Source organism: Vulpes vulpes, chromosome 2 (genome assembly GCF_048418805.1).
Source record: "Vulpes vulpes isolate BD-2025 chromosome 2, VulVul3, whole genome shotgun sequence".
NCBI lineage: Eukaryota > Metazoa > Chordata > Mammalia > Carnivora > Canidae > Vulpes > Vulpes vulpes.
This window is the reverse complement of record NC_132781.1, coordinates 124,060,830-124,079,125: the sequence shown is the minus strand read 5'-3', so window position 1 is coordinate 124,079,125 and position 18,296 is coordinate 124,060,830. Positions and strand designations below refer to the sequence as shown.

Genomic DNA, 18,296 nt, shown 5'->3' with positions numbered 1-18,296 from the left:
TTATTGGCTCTTTGGCCCTGTGCTTTAACTAGTCACCTCGACCAATTTCTAGGTGAAAACAATCAGGGACTTCACATAGAAAGGAACATGACTGCCTTTATTTCCACTCTAAAATCGGGATCAGTGACAAAGAAGGAGAGAGGAGAGTTGGAAGTGTGTCTGAAAGTAAAGCACATGTTTCTATGTCCTTGTTACAGGCAGAGATAGATCTATATAGATAATTTTTCACCCATAACATACAAATTTCAATTAAGATCGCAGTAGGCATTTAATACAAAACTCCTTTTTTTTTTTTTAATAATACAAAACTCCTAAATGAAATTCTTTTCTTTTGTCTTGATCAACAAATTGTTTCCTGGGGTGATAACTACAAACAATTTGATGTGGCGGGAGGGTGATCACATCCTATCTTACATTCATGGACAAAAGCGTGCTGGCTGATGGCTTTGAGGTGCTAAGGAGACACTGGTCAGGGACAGACATGTGGCGGGTGGAAGGGTGGGTGGATTGCAGTGGTTACGATTGCCATTTTAGCACAGGCATCTAGGGGTGCCAAGAACTTGACAGCATGACATAGAGCTGGAGAAGAGAAGCCAGTTAGGGGTGGGCTCCAATTTGGGGTTGACAGCCAAGGATAATTTGTGGTTAACAGAGCAAACTCATTCTCTGCATACTCATTCTGGAAACGTTTTGAGTGAGATGGTCTGAGCGGAGTGTGTGGCTAGCTTTGGGCTTTAATCTCTGACTGGCTAGTATGCCAGCATCTTTTTTTAAGTTTTTTAAAGCACTTACCTCCAAGTAAGACTCAATTCTCATTCTATTGCATTTGTTTTATTATCTTGTGGCATGTATTATTTTTAGGAATTGTCTTAAGGTTTTTGAAATTATATTTTTCTTTACTGTAGGTATTCTCCTTCTGGTCTGGAAGCACTCTGAGAAGAAGGGCCTTCTCTGTGTCATTCACTTTGGGACCCTCAGAGCCTAGAAGACTCATTAGCACTTATCTCTGTATGCTTGAGAGGACAAGGATCACATCCTGGACAACTCCTTCAGCCTGATGCCCAGGAGAGTAAGTGGGTATAAAAGATTCCCACTAATGTATAGATTTTCTAATGAGAAATAGAATTAAGTTTTATAGAGGTAACTAATAGTGAATATTAACTGAGCACCTTATGGGGGGAAAAGGGGCCAGTTTACTAAATCAAATTATAAATTAATTTAAATCCTATTGCTGTTTTTGTGTCTTTGCATGTTCAGCTTACATTTGAGAACCGTTTTTGTGATATGTGCTTTAAAAAATCAAAGAGTAAAAGTGGGCCCTTGCCTTTTAAAATTTTAGACTCTGTTGTAAAATAGTGGATGAAAATACCCCTTCTTTCAAAATGGTACTTAGATGTGTTCTTAGGTAAACAATGCTGAAAGAATGGAAAAATGAATAAAAGTAAGAATCAGTGACTGAATAAGAAAGAAATGAATTAAGTGGTAGGAGTTAGAAACCAGACACAGCTAATTGTCAGTCTATTGCCAGGTGGGCTCTTTGATCCCATGAAATCTTTGGTGCATAGTCTGAATTTATTTTTCACCCAGTGGAAACCATGCACTGTTTCCTTGTGTTCATATTATTGTTTCTTACTTCAAGCCTTCTTCACATTGCCATGCTTGGAATGCCCCATGCTTAGAATCTTTGTATATTCAAAGTCTGTGTGCTGAAGATAGTAATCAAACATGATCCTCTCCATGAAATATTTTACTACCTCTCTTGCAATAACTAATTTCTCCTATTTTTGAATTTCAGGAATGTTCTAATGATTCTTTGCCTGTGGTGTTTAACCCTTTCTATCTTGTGTTACCATTATTTATGTCTGTTTGGTCTTCCCTTTTAGACTCTTCGCTCCTCAAGGGCAAGCTTTTTGCGGATTTATTGGAGTATGCAACTTTCAGTACTTCATTCAATAAATATTTACTGAAAACATATTACATGTCAGGTACAATGCTAGTTCTGGAGAAACAATGTGAGCAACTGACATTGACAAGGCAAATACTAGTTTGCCCTGGATTGTAGAATTTAATAACAGAGCACAGTATTAATGGCTTTTATCTGTTGAGCAACCAGTTTGACAAGATAATTATCTTAGCATATTGTAGTAGATAAGGACATGAGTTTTAGATTCCATACCCCTTATGGTTCCACTCCTGGCTCTATTGCTTAGTAGATATGTGACCTTAAGCTGATAATGCAACTTCTTGCCTTTATTATTTATTACCACAAATAATGTTGTGTAATAATCCATATGAAAGTAGACGAAACAGAATTTATTAAGCTCATAAGCCTGTGCATTGATTGAGTTGTTATTCTGGTCTGGGGTAGGCTAGGCTGGTTTCAGTTTGCTAGCTTAGGTGTCTGTGTTGAACTGACAAGTCAGCTAGGTGGATGGAGCCGTCTAAGATAGCTTCACCTGAGATAGCTCTTGTATACATAGTCTGTCTTCCTCCACTGTGCAAGCCTGGACTTGTCCACATGGTGGTTGTGGACCTCTACAACAGCTGATCGTCATGGCTCAGAATTGTCAGTGTCACTTTTGCTACGTTTTATTGGCTAAAGCAAGTCACAAGAACAAACCAGATTCATCAGGTAGGGGTTCCATCTTTCTATGAGAATTACTGTAAAGTCACGTTATATAGGATATGGTTACAGGGGGCCATGAACAACTGTTGGCTCTTTCTGTCCTTCATTTAGTATAATCTTGGTCTATAAAATAGAGATGATAATAGTACATTGTGGATTGTGGATTGTGAAAATTATATGAAATTGTGTGGAAAGGCTGGGGTGTTACCTGGCACTTCAGAAATATTACAAATTTGTTATTATCATATCATTTATCTTCATACCAACCACCTAGAAGTATTATAATCCTCACTTTACAAGATAGTTTGTTACTTGTTCCTCATCACATGGTCAGTTGGGCCAGGTTTCAAATCAAGGTTTGCTTGAAAAGTTTGTAGCAGAAACTTTTTTTTTTTTTTTAAAGATTATTTATTCATGAGAGACACATAGAGAGAGGCAGAGACACAGGCAGAGGGAGAAGGAGGCTCCCTGCAGGGAGCTAATGTGGGACTCAATCCCAGGACCCTGGGATCACACTCTGAACTGAAGGCAGATGCTCAACCACTGAGCCACTCAGGCATCCCTGTAGCAGAAACTCTCTAACTGTTCCCCAAATCTGTTTGTTTGTTTGTGGTGTTTGGTTTTGGCTTTTCTTTGTGTGTGTGTTTCTTTGACACATAAACAGACTACATACCAGCCTTGCTATAGGTGTGACCATGTGATTTGGTCTAACCCACAGTGAGCAGTATGGCTCAGGAGGTAGTGAGTCCAGTACTCAGAATCTCCATTTCCACAAAGGAGAACTGCCTGCAGATGAGAAAAACTGGTTTTGAATTTTAGTAGGCCAGAAATAAATGTTTATTATGAATAGCCAAGTGAAGTGTTACAGTTTGTTTTGGCAGTAATATGCTAACTGCTATGGTTAAGTGGTAACAAACTAGCTGTAACAAAGTGACTAATGCTGGCTGTAACAAACTAATAGTTCCTACACTAAATGAGTGTTACAAACCTAAACTAGTGCTAGCAAACCAGCCCATTATAGCTAGCGGTGACAAACTAAGCAATAGAGTTTTATTTCTAAAACACTATGCTATACAACTCAAGATAGTAAAGACTCTTCTGATGATATTTTGCACACATCAGATAGTTTAACATTCATTGAAGAAAGGAGAAGATTCTAAAACCAAACATAAGCTTTCTGGTCCTATTTGCTCTTTGTCTTCCCTCTTTGTCTCTGATTTCTCTGCTTTGCTTCCACTCAGAGAACCTTGTTTCTTTTTGGTCAAACCAGATTGTCACTGTAGGGTTAATGTACATCTAACCTGGGCCAGAAGATCAAATTCTCTGGTTAGAGTACCATTATTAGGACCCACTTAAATCTACATGAACAAACAAACACACAATGTTTTCAGGGAAAATGAAAAAAAAACAACACGGAGGTGGTCTTTTCTATAGATGGAAAATGCTTATTTCAGGGCCTCTATTGTTCAATTCTGAGGACATTGTCAAGAATTGAAGGGTTAAGGAAGTTCTTAGAGGATTCTGAAAGTGGGTTGTAAGCACTCTTGTGGAAAGAGAAGAGTTAAAAATGGAAAGGGAAGGAAATTAGAAACCAAAGAGTATGAAATTTGCCCTCCCATTGGCCCAGAAAGAAGAATTTGTACTAATTGGCACCATTATAGAAGCTTCAGTGAGACAATTGGGCTTTAAATTATGACAATTCTAAGAGACCTCTGCTATTGACATTACTTGAAGAATTTGCCTTTTGCCTTAGAGGATCATAGAACCATAGAGAGGCAGACAATATAAATTTGGAGCCATGGAATAAGAAATCTAGTTACGTGCCTTAAAAAGACAATAATACAATGAAATCTCAGTGCAATAGAATCCAGCTTTTAAAAAACTACCATTTCTATTTAGTAACTCACTTTAAAGGAAAGGATAATAATATAGCTAACATTTAATGAGTACTTACTATTTGCCAAGCACTCTGAGTTGAATGAGAAAGGCAAATAATAAAATCGAGATGAAATTATAAAATTTGTGAAAGCAAATTCTTTTTAAAATATACCAGATATCAGGAAGGTTTTGGGTAAAGAGAGTAAACTTCAAATCTTGCACTGAGTTTTGGTTCTGGCACTTAGGCAAGCATGTTACCTCTCCAATTCTGGGTTAATGCACCTGTAAGCTAGGAAAAATGATAACTTCCATTAAGGGTCAGTAAGATAAAACTTGTGAAGACACTTTTTAAGCTACAAAATGCAGAGAATATAATGATACATAAATTAATCTCTTACAAATACACACATATATTTAATTTATGTCATTCACAATAGGTCTGGTGTGAATAAACATTGCAACAGAGGTTGAGAAAACTTTAAAATATTTTTGTGATGATTAACATCTACAAAAACGGTATATTGTTGGTGTCCAATAAATTATTATAATTATTATTATTTATGTTATTGCCAATAAACAAGCAAAAATCCACAACCAAATCAACACATTACAACAAAAACCCAGTTCTAATTCAAAGCAAGGGACAATGTTCAGAGACATCTGCAGATGATTGTTACATGATGGAAATAGTAAATGAAATAATTCATTAATATATTTCATTTATTCCAGTAAGTCATTAGATGTTTAAGGGAAGTGGCTTGTGTCAGTTTTCTTTTCATTAAATATTCATATTTTCTAATGGAAATTGTTCTGACAAATTGGGTAAATTGAGCAACTTAGAAATTTATGCCTCAAAAAGAGGAGTTTGGGAATTCCCAGTGAGCAAGCTAATGCTTAAATCATTAACACTCGATTGATTTTATAATTAAAAAGATGGAAAGTAAATATAGAGTGTGTTTTAAATGTTATGATAGCTGCTTGTCTTGATGCTTAGATCACAAGCCTTTTGATTGAAGTATCCATTAGCTCTGCAACCTGCTATTGTGATTGCAACAGAAGAGAGTCTAGAGTCTCTAGCAACAAAACCCCTCTATTGTGTCACCTATAAGGAAAAAAAAAAAAAACAAAAGAACTGCTCTTGCCATTTAGGAGTGAAGAAAAGGATCATGAGTTCTAGAAACTTTGTATATGGGCTACAGTTCTTATTCCTGGAAGGAGAGGGGGGACAAGTTTCTGTACAATTATGAGAGTAACTTAACCTCAGTTCTTTAGCATTAGTCCAGTAACAACTTACCAAATCCTTACTATGTGCCAGGCTCAGTGTTCAGGATACAGTTGTGAACAAGGAAAACATGGTGCCTTGAACTCAAAGAACTTGGAAGGCAGGTAGTTACATAGATGGTAACAGTGCAGTGAGGAATGTGATGACAAGGAACTGTGAGAAAACAAACAAGGGGACTGAACAGTCAGGGAAAGTCTTCCTGATAGGATACCTTATCCTGGGACTTGAGGAGGAATGGGAAGCACAAGTGTCCCAAGGCAGCCATCCCAATACGTGTGGTAACCATGAGATGAGAGGGAGGATGGCACACTCTAGGTACTAAAAAACCATGTGAGAAGATGGTGCCGACCCCCCCAACCTAACATGAACCACATATATAAGTCATATAGGCAAATGAGACTATATGATTTCAAATTATGTAGCAGTCACATTAAAAAAGTAGAAAGAAATAGATGAAATTAACATATTTTATTTAGCCCAGTATGTCCCAGGTATTATCACTTTAACGTGTAATCTATAAAATACCGAGACAGTTTGTGTGACTTTTCTTACACTATGTCTTTGAAATTCTCTGTGTATTTTCTATGTACAGCACATCTCTGTTTGAACTAGCTCTATTTCAAGTGCTCAGTAGCCACATGGCTACTGCATTGGACAGTTGTGGGCTAGACAGTAAAGGAAGGGATTCAAGGCGGAGAGATGGGAAATGGACATGTAGAAAGGAACCAAATCCTGAAATTTTTTATTTTTTCATCTGCATCCCAGTTAAGGAGAATAAGTGGTCTTTAAGGTCCTTCTTACTGTAAAATTGTATGAAGCTCTATCCTATCTCAATGTAGGACCACAAAGAACCCAAACGGAATGTTCTTACCTTAAAATTTCAAATGTATTTTGCTACTGTTGTCTTCTTTTTTAAATTACAAAGGTATATTTATACATGCCTCACCCAGGAATGCCATAAAGAAGGTACTTATTTTCACATGAATTTTTCTTTAAAGCCCATTTCCCTTGGTTCGGTAGGGCTTTGGTTTGACAATATCTCTAGTAGACTTTGATACAGTGAATCTTGCTTTAATTTCACTTTGAGAACTACCATTCCTCCATTCTTTTTTTTTTTAACATTTTTTAATTTTTTATTTATTTACGATAGTCACACAGAGAGAGAGAGAGAGGCAGAGACACAGGCAGAGGGAGAAGCACCAGGAGCCTGACGTGGGATTCGATCCCGGGTCTCCAGGATCGCGCCCTGGGCCAAAGGCAGGCGCCAAACCGCTGTGCCACCCAGGGGTCCCTCATTCCTCCATTCTTAATTCATGTTGTTCTCGTGTGGTTAGCCATGTTATGAGTCTAGGGGTAGTTGTGTCTCATGCCTAAGCTTGTGTCCTTGGCCAAAGTGATTGATTCAGTGATGGAAGTGTGGCCTAAGTCACATTAATCAGGTCCAATCAGGGCTCATTGGAGGGAAGTTTGCTTGAGCTATTGGAATAGAAGTAGTTTGTTTTATTCCTACTGCTCAAAGTATTAGTAGGATAGATCCAATTTTGGTGCTAATGGCAGACTTTTTTCACAATGGAAAGGAAACTTTCTTGAGAGTGGAGGAAACATAAAAGCAGAGTAGAGAGATGGGAGGGCTAGAATATTGAAAAAATAAAAATGAAAAAAATCTTTTGTGCTCCTGGATCTAGCTGTACCTGAAGTAAAAAAAAAAAATCTGTTGGTCTTCTCATTTTTGTAAATCTCTGATTCTATTGTCTTTTTATTATTATTATTATTATTATTATTATTATTGCTTTTTGTGCTAATGACTCTCAATTAGGGTTTCCACTACTTAGAATGAAAACAGTACTGGCTAAAAACTTAAAATAGATATATTGTCAACATTAATACAATTTCACAGAATGGATCCCAGAATTATGTTATGAGACAACTTTGTTGAATGGAAAATTCTAAGATCTATAAAATACATTTCATCTCGTGAGCAACTATAGTTATTCTTTAAGGCATTTGTTCATTTTATTCAACAAATGTTTATTAGAAATCTACTCTTTTATACATATAACAGAAATCTTCTGTTTTATATATTATACCAATAAATACTTGATGGTCTTTCCCAAAGCTCTTCAGTCCTTTGGTGGGTAAAATATTCTTTCCCAACCTCAAATAAAACTATGATTTTGGAACTAAAAATAAAAGCAAAATTTCTCTGTAGGAAGAGTTTCATTCTTTTTAAAATTATGCAAGTCACATGCTCTTTAAGAAGGAACAGTTAATTCTCCCAGACTCCTCTCTTCCTACCCCCTTTATACATATCCCATATTAATTTTCTCCATAATTGTCTGACTATAATTTTAGAACGCTTAAGAATTGATCATCTCTCAAAATTATGACTAGAATAAATGGACAGCAAAAGAAACCCAGGACTAGACCTTAACCTAGTGAATCAGAATCTTTTGGGATGATTATTTAAAATGAATGTTCTTGGGCTCCTTTTGCTCAGACATACTAAAGGGAGTCTTTTGAGTAGAGTCTTAGATTTTGTGTTTTAATCAGCCCTCTTGGAGAATCATATACATGCTGTAGTTTTGGAATTACCTGGTTGCTTAGGAAAAAAATTCCATAAGCTTGCTAGGATATGGTGAAGTCATGAATTGGCTTTGAGAACTATATCATCAGCATTTAAATATTATTTATCTACTCTAGTCTATCTGATAGCAAATGATTATTTTTAATGATCATAAACATTTTACACAAAAATACTTTCTAAATATTCACATATTAGTGTGTTAGCAGAATATTATTAATTAATCATGGGTAAGCAGTATAGATCCTAATCATAATTATCTAATTTAATTAGCATCTGAACTCTGTATAATGAGGGATTAGCTCACCAATATTAGCTTAAGCTAGAAAAGTTCAGCTTATATTACATTTTGCAAACAAAATGGCTTATTCTTAAACTTTATTCTTAAATATTTCATTCCAATTCTTAGAACATCTTGGTTAAATTTCTTTTATCTTAATGTGAGTTTGGAATTTTCAATTTTATTTTGAAATTTGTATTGCCTTAAAAAAAATTGGTACAATGGATCCTGATAGTAAGGGTGGATGTGAGAATAAGATCTTGTAATGTAGACAAAGCCACTTGAAGTTGGATTTGGTTAGGAGGATGGAGAGAGAAGCTCACAGTGTCTTAGCTTAGGGGCTGCTTTAGTCAATTCCTTAGGCCAACTGGAACTTTGTGCCCACAATACTTTCTATGCCTTGGTAAATTCTTGCATAGTTTATACTTGGATAAAACACCAAAGCTAAATAAACCAGGTGGGAAAAGATTTAATTCTCAAGAATTGGTAAATAACCCCAAATGTTAGCTTCTGTTTCTGGCTAACTCACTTATTTTATTGACTTCATTCAATAGTCTTGATAAAGTGCCTGCAGTATGCCAGGCACTGTACTAAGCACATGGGATGGAGTTTTAAATAACATGGACATAGTCCTGCTCTCTGATGGTCTATCATTAGGTGATGATGCTTACCTGTCCATCTGGTCTTATGTGCAGACATAGTTTTTCTTATTTTTCAGAAAAACGTTATTTCGTTCCTACAAATGAGACACCTGTTAGTATACTAGATATTTCATCTAACATGCATGGTGGTACCTTGTTTTATATACTGTACGATGGTGCATCTTCATCAAGTGCCCCACATGAGGAATATATAGGTTATTCCATTAATTATCATTATCAGACTACTTTTTTGCAGAGATTCCTGTCACAAATACTACAAGATAATTGTACCCTTTACTAAGTTACAACTTCATCCTCTGCAGCATGCACACCCTGGTGTACTGCATTAGAAAGGAGTTTCAATATGCACATTGACCCCCAGACTAACTTTAGGACCAGGAGGCCTGTCTTGAGGGGCCAGCTGTGATGTGAACTACTTGTTGGGTTTCATCAGCCAAGGGGGGCTGATATCATCAGTATCATCAGTACTACTTAGGCTGATAGTTAGACCAGGTCAAGTAGGTGTAAGTACTTGCTCACCTCTACAGAGTATAGCTTCTCAGGGAGGAAGGACTCACAAGGAATACTTCAACGATTGGAGGGCCTGCAAGGTCTGGCTAAGGTCCAATGATTCTCCCCTAACTTTCCAAGCTGCTTTGTGTTTTTAATTAACAAGAAGATAGAGTTTTGAGGATTGGTGCCTAGGAAAGTCAATCCATTTTTTCTAGTTTTATCAAATAACAGGAAAATAAGAGAACATTGGTGGTAATGGTGAGGCCATGAAAACACCGTATAGAGTTGGCTTTAACGATATGTTTAAATAACAAAATTAAACAGGACTAGTCACAACTACATCCTACATTGTTAATTCTGTGTTCTCTAATCTCGGCAAGACAGATTGATTAAGCAGTTTTTTTGTTATTCCTTAATCTTTTCTAGGACTTGGAATCGCATCCTGCACATGCAGGTTCAAGACTTTGGATTGGATACTTTTGTCAATTAATACTGGGATAAAGTTGATGTAGGTTTTTCCTTTAAGAAAGCCAGAAATGTTTTCCCTCACTTTCTATTACAGAGTAGGGCAGCTTCTATAGGACTTCCTTGTGACATGGCTCCTGGTAATGGCAGTAAAACTAAAACAATTAACATAAACATGCTTATACAGTATTTTACACTATACAAAGTATTGTCCAACATATTTTTATATTTGATTTTTAAAGCTATGCCATAGGGTCATTATTATTAAACTTACTTCGCAGATGAAGATATTAAGGCTCAGCAGAAGAGGTCTTTAGGGTCATATAATTTGGAAGAGGCAGACCTGTCCTCTTAATCCAAAAACCTGGTCTTTTCCCATAGTGCTGAATACCACCCACAGAGTGAGCTGTGCTCTCCAGAGTTTACTCTGATCTGTTTTCAGACATATCCAGTAAGAAAGATGAAGAAAATGCTAGACCATGAACAGTAACAATTATGTGATAGTTGAGTGTTGTGTGTGTGTTCTGATGGAATGTAGATCTCAAGTCTACTATTTAGTAATTGATCTTGAGCAAGAGATTTAAATCCTCTAAGACTCAGTTACCATATCTGTTGAAAACAATTAGTATTTATTAATATTGTGGGGATTAAACAATATTATCTACATAATTATATTAAGATGGTGGTGATGATGATGATAACTACTGGCTTGGAATATCAGGGATCTCATAAGTGCCAGATATTTTAGATACATGATCTCTAAGTCTTATAATAATCCTGTGAAATATGTATTTTATTTATTATTATTATTATTTGTATATTTTTTTATTGGAGTTCGACTAGCCAACATATAGCATAACACCCAGTACTCATCCTGTTAGGTGCCCCCCTGAAGTTCTCATCCCCCCATCCCCCCACCCACCTCCCTTTCCACTACCCCTTGTTTGTTTCCCAGAGTTAGGAGTCTCTCATGTTCTGTCACCCTCTCTGATATTTCCTACTCATTTTCTCTCCTTTCCCCTTTAATCACTTTCACTATTTTTTATATTCCCCGTATGAGTGAAACCTATGTTTGTCCTTCTCTGATTGACTTATTTCACTCAGCATAATACCCTCCAGTTGCATCCACGTCGAAGCAAATGGTGGGTATTTGTCGTTTCTAATGGCTGAGTAATATTCCATTGTATACATAGACCACATCTTCTTTATCCAATCATCTTTCGATGGACACTGAGGCTCCTTCCACAGTTTGGCTATTGTGGACGTTGCTGCTATAAACATCGGGGTGCAGATGTCCTGCCATTTCCCTCCATCTGGATCTTTGGGGTAAATCCCCATAAGTGCAATTGCTGGGTCGTAGGGCAGATCTATTTTTAAATCTTTGAGGAGCCTCCACACAGTTTTCCAGAGTGGCAGCACCAGTTCACATCCCCACCAACAGTGCAAGAGGGTTCCCCTTTCTCCACATCCTCTCCAACATTTGTTGTTTCCTGTCTTGTTAATTTTCACCATTCTCACTGGTGTGAGGTGGTATCTCATTGTGGTTTTGATTTGCATTTCCCTGATGCCAAGTGATGTGGAGCATTTTCTCATGTGCTTGTTGGCTATGTCTATGTCTTCTTTGGTGAAATTTCTTTTCATGTCCTTTGCCCATTTCATGATTGGATTTTTGGTTTCTTTGCTGTTGAGTTTAATAAGTTCTTTATAGATCTTGGATACTAGCCTTTTATCTGATTTGTCTTTTGCAAATATCTTCTCCCATTCTGTAGGTTGTCTTTTAGTTTTGTTGACTGTTTCTTTTGCTGTGCAGAAGCTTTTTATCTTGATGAAGTCCCAGTAGTTCATTTTTGCTTTTGTTTCCCTTGCCTTCATAGATGTATCTTGCAAGAAGTTGCTGTGGCCAAGATTAAAAATGTGTTCTCCTCTAGGATTTTGATGAGATCCTGTCTCACATTTTGATCTTTCATCCATTTTGAGTTTATCTTTGTGTATGGTGTAAGAGAATGGTCTAGTTCCATTCTTCTGCGTGTGGCTGTCCTATTTTCCCAGCACCATTTATTGAAGAGACTGTCCTTTTCCCAGTGGATAGTCTTTCCTGCTTTGTCGAATATTAGTTGACCATAGAGTTGAGGTTCCATTTCTGGGTTCTCTATTCTGTTTCATTGATCTATGTGTCTGTTTTTGTGCCAGTACCACACTGTCTTGATGATCACAGCTTTGCAGTACAACCTGAAATCTGGCATTGTGATGCCCCTGGCTTTGGTTTTCTTTTTCAATATTCCCCTGGCTATTTGGGACATTTTCTGATTCCACACAGATCTTAAGATGATTTGTTCCAACTCTCTGAAGAAAGTCTATGGCATTTTGATAGGGATTGCATTAAATGTGTAAATTGCTGTGGGTAACATTGACATTTTCACAATATAAACTCTTCTAATCCATAAGCATGGAATTTTTCCATCTCTATGTGTCTTCCTCAAGTTCTTTCAGAAGTGTTCTCCAGTTTTTAGGGTACAGATCCTTTACCTCTTTGGTTAGGTGTATTCCTAGGTATCTTATGCTTTTGGGTGCAGTTATAAATGGGATTGATTCCTTATGCCACTGATTTCTGGGCATTGATTTTGTATTCTGCCACACTGCCAAATTGCTGTATGAGTTCTAGCAATCTTGGGGTGGAGGCTTTTGGGTTTTCTACCTACAGTATCATGTCATCTGTGAAGAGGGAGAGTTTGGTTTCTTCTTTGCCAATTTGAATGCCTTTTATTTCTTTTTGTTGCCTGATTGCTGAGCCTAGGACTTCTAGTAGTATGTTGAATAGCAGTGGTGAGAGTGGGCATTCCTGTCATGTTCCTGATCTTGGGGGAAAGGCTCCCAGTGTTTCCCCACTGAGAATGATATTTGCTGTGGGCTTTTCGTAGACGGCTTTTAAGATGCTGAGGAATGTTCCCTCTATCCCTACACTCTGAAGAGTTTTGATCAGGAATGGATGCTGTATTTTGTCAAATGTTTTCTCTGCATCTATTGAGAGGATCATACGGTTCTTGTTTTTTCTCTTGTTGATATGATTTATCACATTGATTTTTTTACGAATGTTGAACCAGCCTTGCATCCCGGGGATACATCCCACTTGGTCATGGTGAATAATCTTCTTAATGTATTGTTGGATCCTATTGGCTAGTATCTTGTTGAGAATTTTGGCATCTGTGTTCATCAGGGATATTGGTCTATAATTCTCCTTTTTGCTAGGGTCTTTGTCTGGTTTTGGAATTAAGGTGATGCTGGCCTCAAAGAATGAGTCTGGAAGTATTCCATTCCTGTCTATCTTTTGGAACAGCTTTAGTAGAACAGGTATTTTTTCTTTTTTTAAACGTTCGATAGAATTCCCCTGGGAAGCCATCTGACCCTGGACTTTTGTGTCTTGGGAGGTTTTTGATGACTGCTTCAATTTCCTCCCTGGTTATTGGCCTGTTCAGGTTTTCTATTTCTTCCTGTTCCAGTTTTGGTAGTGTGTTGTTTTCCAGAAATGCATCCATTTCTTCTCGATTGCCTAATTTATTGGTGTATAGCTGCTCATAATATGTTTTTAAAATAGTTTGTATTTCCTTGGTATTGGTTGTGATCTCTCCTTTTTCATTCATGATTTTTATTAACTTGAGTCTTTTTTCTTTTTTAATAAGGCTGACTAATGGTTTATCTATCTTATTAATTCTTTCTAAGAACCAACTCCTGGCTTTGTTGATCTGTTCTACAGTTCTTCTGGTCTCTATTTCATTGAACTTGCTCAAATCTTTATTAACTCTCTTCTTCTGCTTGGTATAGGTTTTATTTGCTGTTCTTTCTCCAGTTCCTTTAGGTGTGAGGTTAGCTTGTGTATTTGAGTTTTTTCCAGTTTTTTGAGGGATGCTTATATTATGATGTATTTCCTTCTTAGGACTGCTTTTGTTGTATCCCAAAGATTTTGAATTGTTGTATCTTCATTTTCATTAGTTTCCATGAATTTTTTAATTCTTCTCTAATTTCCTGGTTGACCTTTTCATCTTTTAGCAGGATGCTGTTTAACCTCCATGTGTTAGAGTTTCTTCCAAATTTCTTCTTGTGATTGAGTTCAAGTTTCAAAGCATTGTGGTCTGAAAATATGCAGGGGACAATCACAATCTTTTGGTATTTGTTGAGACCTGATTTGTGACCCAGTATGTCGTCTACTCTGGAGAAAGTTCATGTGCACTTGAGAAAAATGTGTATTCAGTTGCATTTGGATGTAAAATTCGGTAAATATCTGTGAATTCCATCTGGTCCAGTGTATCAAATAAAGCTCTTGTTTCTTTGGAGATGTTGTCCTTAGAATATCTGTCGTTTGCAGAAAGTGCCATGTTGAAGTCTCCCAGTATTAATGCATTATTATCTAAGTATGTCTTTCCTTTGGTTATTAATTGATTGATATATTTGACAGCTCCCACATTAGAGGCATAAATATTTATGATTCTTAGGTCCTCTTGTTGGATAGATCCTTTAAGTATGATATAGTGTCCCTCTTCATCTCTTACTACAGTCTTTGGGATAAACTTTAATCTATCTGATATGAGGATTGCTACCCCATCTTTCTTTTAAGGACCATTTGAATGGTAAATGGTTCTCCAACCTTTCATTTTCAGGCTGTAGGTGACCTTACATCTAAAATGAGTCTCTTGTAGACAGCAAATAGATGGGCCTTGCTTTTTTATCCAGTGTGACACCCTGCATCTTTTGATGGGATCATTTAGCCCATTCACGTTCAGAGTTACTATTGAAAGATATGAATTTAGTGTCATCGTAATACCTTATTCAGTCCTTGTTTTTGTGAATTGTTTCTTTGGGCTTCCTCTTTTTTTTACAGAGTTCCCCTTAATATTTTTTGCCGAGCTGGTTTGGTGGTCACATATTCTTTCAGTTTCTGCCTATCTTGGAAGTTCTTTATCTCTCCTTCTATTCTGAATGAGAGCCTTGCTGGATAAAGTATTCTTGGCTGCAAGTTCTTCTCATTTAGGACCCTGAATATATCCTGCCAGCCCTTTCTGGCCTGCCAGGTCTCTGTGGAGAGGTCTGCTGTTACCCTAATACTCCTCCCCATAAAAGTCAGGGATTTCTTGTCTCTTGCTGCTTTAAGGATTTTTCTCTTTCTCTTTGGAATTTGCAAGTTTCACTATTAAATGTCGAGTTGTTGAATGGTTTTTTCTATTGATTTGCCCCCCAGGGGGGTGGGGACCTCTCTATCTCCTGGATCTTTTTTTTTTTAATAAATTAATTTTTATTGGTGTTCAATTTACCAACATACAGAATAACACCCAGTGCTCATCCCGTCAAGTGTCTCCCTCAGTGCCTGTCACCCATTCCCCCCCACCCCCCGCCCTCCTCCCCTTCCACCACCCCTAGTTCGTTTCCCAGAGTTAGGAGTCTTTATGTTCTGTCTCCCTTCCTGATATTTCCCACTCATTTCTTCTCCCTTCCTTTATATTCCCTTTCACTATTATTTATATTCCCCAAATGAATCTGAATGCCTGTTTCCCTCCCCAGATTAGGGAAGTTCTCAGCTATGATTTGTTCAAATACGTTTTCTGGCCTTCTGGCCTTCTCGGTGCCCTCTGAAACCCCAGTTATATGTAGATTTTTCCTTCTGAGGCTCTCATTTATTTTCCTTAACTTTTCCTCTTGGTCTTTTAATTGCTTTTCTCTTTTTTATTCAGTTTCCTTCCTTGCCATCAACTTGTCTTCTTTGTCACTCACTCTTTTTTCTACCTCATTGACCCTAGTTGTTAGGACCTCCAGTTTGGGTTGCATCTCATTTAATTGATTTTTTAGTTTTGGCCTGATTAGATCTAAATTCTGCAGTCATGAAGTCTCTTGAATCCTTTATGCTTTTTTCAGAACCACCAGTACCTTTATAATTGTGCTTCTGAATTGGCTTTCTGACATCGAATTGTAATCCAATTTCTGTAACTCTGTGGCAGAGAGTATTGTTTCTGACTCTTTCTTTTGTGGTGAGTTCTTCATTCTAGTCATTTTGCTCAGTGCAGGTGGCTGTATGGATGGGCTGAGTCAAGAATATCAACCACAACCTAAGTAAATTTCACCCTAGATGATTCTGCTGAGGTTAGAGACCAGAAATTGAAAACAAAGATCAGAAGGAAATAAAACAAAAGGACCATTAAAGTGAAAAACAAATTTTAAAACAAAGTAGTAAAAAATAAAAGGCCAGGAATCCTAACGAAGAAGAGAGAGAAAACAAAAAAGAAACACAAAAAAGAAAAAAAAGGAGAAGAAAAAAAGGGTGGGGGTACTGGGAGATGGCGATTGTGACGAAGTTGTAGTGGAAGGAGAATGTAGTCTACCTGAGGGGTTCTAGAGGGTGATCCTCTTGTTTCTGAGTATATTAAGTTCTGTATGTTAGAAGATGCTCAGTCCCAAATTTATATAAACCAGAAATACTTGTAGAGGGCCTCAACATTGACCACCAATGCATAAATGAGATAAAAGAGGGGCCAGAATGGGAATGATGAATCTCACAGAATGAACCAGCACGGTACACCACTTGGTTCTGGGTGCATGCTGATCATGTTTTAGAAGGTATAAACTTCCGCCATTGTAGAACAAAATGAGGCAGAGGTAAGAAAAAAACACAAAACAAAACAAACAAAAAAACCTTGTATATCTCCCAAAATTAAGTTGAGTATGTTGTAGGGAATCTAGAAGTGGAAAATATGTCTAGGACCTGTAATTGTAGAAATATGAAAGTCAAAAAAGAAGAAACTTAAAAATGAAGAGCTGGTAAAATAGTGTAGATAAGGTGGGAAAAGAGAAAAAATATTGGAAACTTTTAGCCTGATATAAAAACGAGTTGTAATGGAAAAGGAAGAAAAAAGAAAAAACCAAGGAGGGGCATCCTCTGGTTCTATGCACTGTAAATCCCTCGGCTTCCCCTGGAGCTTCCCAGCGCCGCTCGGTCCAGAACCTGCTCTCCCCCTGCCCTCCCAGCTGGTCTGGGGGGGGGGGGGAGGGCTGCTGTGCTGACTCTCAGGTGTGTGCACCTGGGGAGCTGCCCCGCCCCCCCCCCAGGTGCCCGGCTCAGCGGGAGCTGTTGACCCGGTGAGGGCCCCTCTCCGTCCCGGGCACAGGGTGACACCAGGAGGGACAACCCCACGGGCGGCGGCCCGGTCCCCAGCCCTGGAGGCAGCTCCCAGTCCGCAGGGGCCTGGATGCCCCGGGGGTGGGGGGCGCTGACCCGCACGGCTCCGGGCCGGGGCAGGAGCGTCCTCGCCGCGCTGGGCCCTTCCCCTCCGCCTGTCCCGGGGGCGCAGGATCCCGGCCGTGTCCCCCGCGCCCTGGGCTCCGGGGCCTGCGCCGCTGGAACCGCTCCCCGCCTCCCCTCCGCGCGGAGCCGCCGCCGAGCTGCCCCCGCCCCGGGCGCTCCAGCCCTCCCCGCGCTCCCCTCCCCGGGGCCCCTGCTCTCGGCGCCCCCGGGGACCTGGAGGCCCCGCTGCCCCTGCGGTCCTGCCGAGTCCCTGCTGAGCGCCTTTCCCCCGGGCCGGGAGGCTCCCCCAGCCCCGCGCCTCGGGCCCCTCCCCCACCGGATTCTTTTCTATTTTATTTTTTCCACCGTCCTACCTTGTTAGAAGCGCAAACCCTTCTCTGTGTAGCGTTCCGGCTGTTCTCTCTTTAAATCTCAGGTCAAATTCGTAGGTTTTCTGGATGATTTGAAAGTTACCGAGGTGAGTTGGGGGCCCGGTGACCTGGGGACCTCGCTCCTCCGCCTTCTTGCCCCTGAAGTATGTATTTTAATTCCTAATTTGTATATGGGAAAATGAAGATTAAAAAATTTATGTGCCTGGCTGTAGATGAAATGGCCAGCCAGAGCCTGTGTTAGGACTTGAATCCACATTGACCTGGTTATAAAACCCTTATTCTTTGCTTACATTGTTGTAAAGCATTCTTTGAAAGAGATGAAATCTTTCAAAGGATCCTGGCCAATGACTTTACCTAAAATCAGCTATCAATTA

At 38.7% G+C, this 18,296-nt stretch overlaps 1 long non-coding RNA gene across 1 annotated transcript in view; it reads left to right on the top strand.

The window, feature by feature from the left end:
• The first annotated feature begins 934 nt into the window (after positions 1-934).
• The window catches only part of LOC140597939 (uncharacterized), a 369,700-nt gene continuing 352,338 nt past the window's right edge, over positions 935-18,296 (top strand). The window contains exon 1 of the long non-coding RNA XR_012000006.1: positions 935-1,069. This is a non-coding gene — a long non-coding RNA (uncharacterized lncRNA). The remainder of the gene's footprint in view (positions 1,070-18,296) is intronic.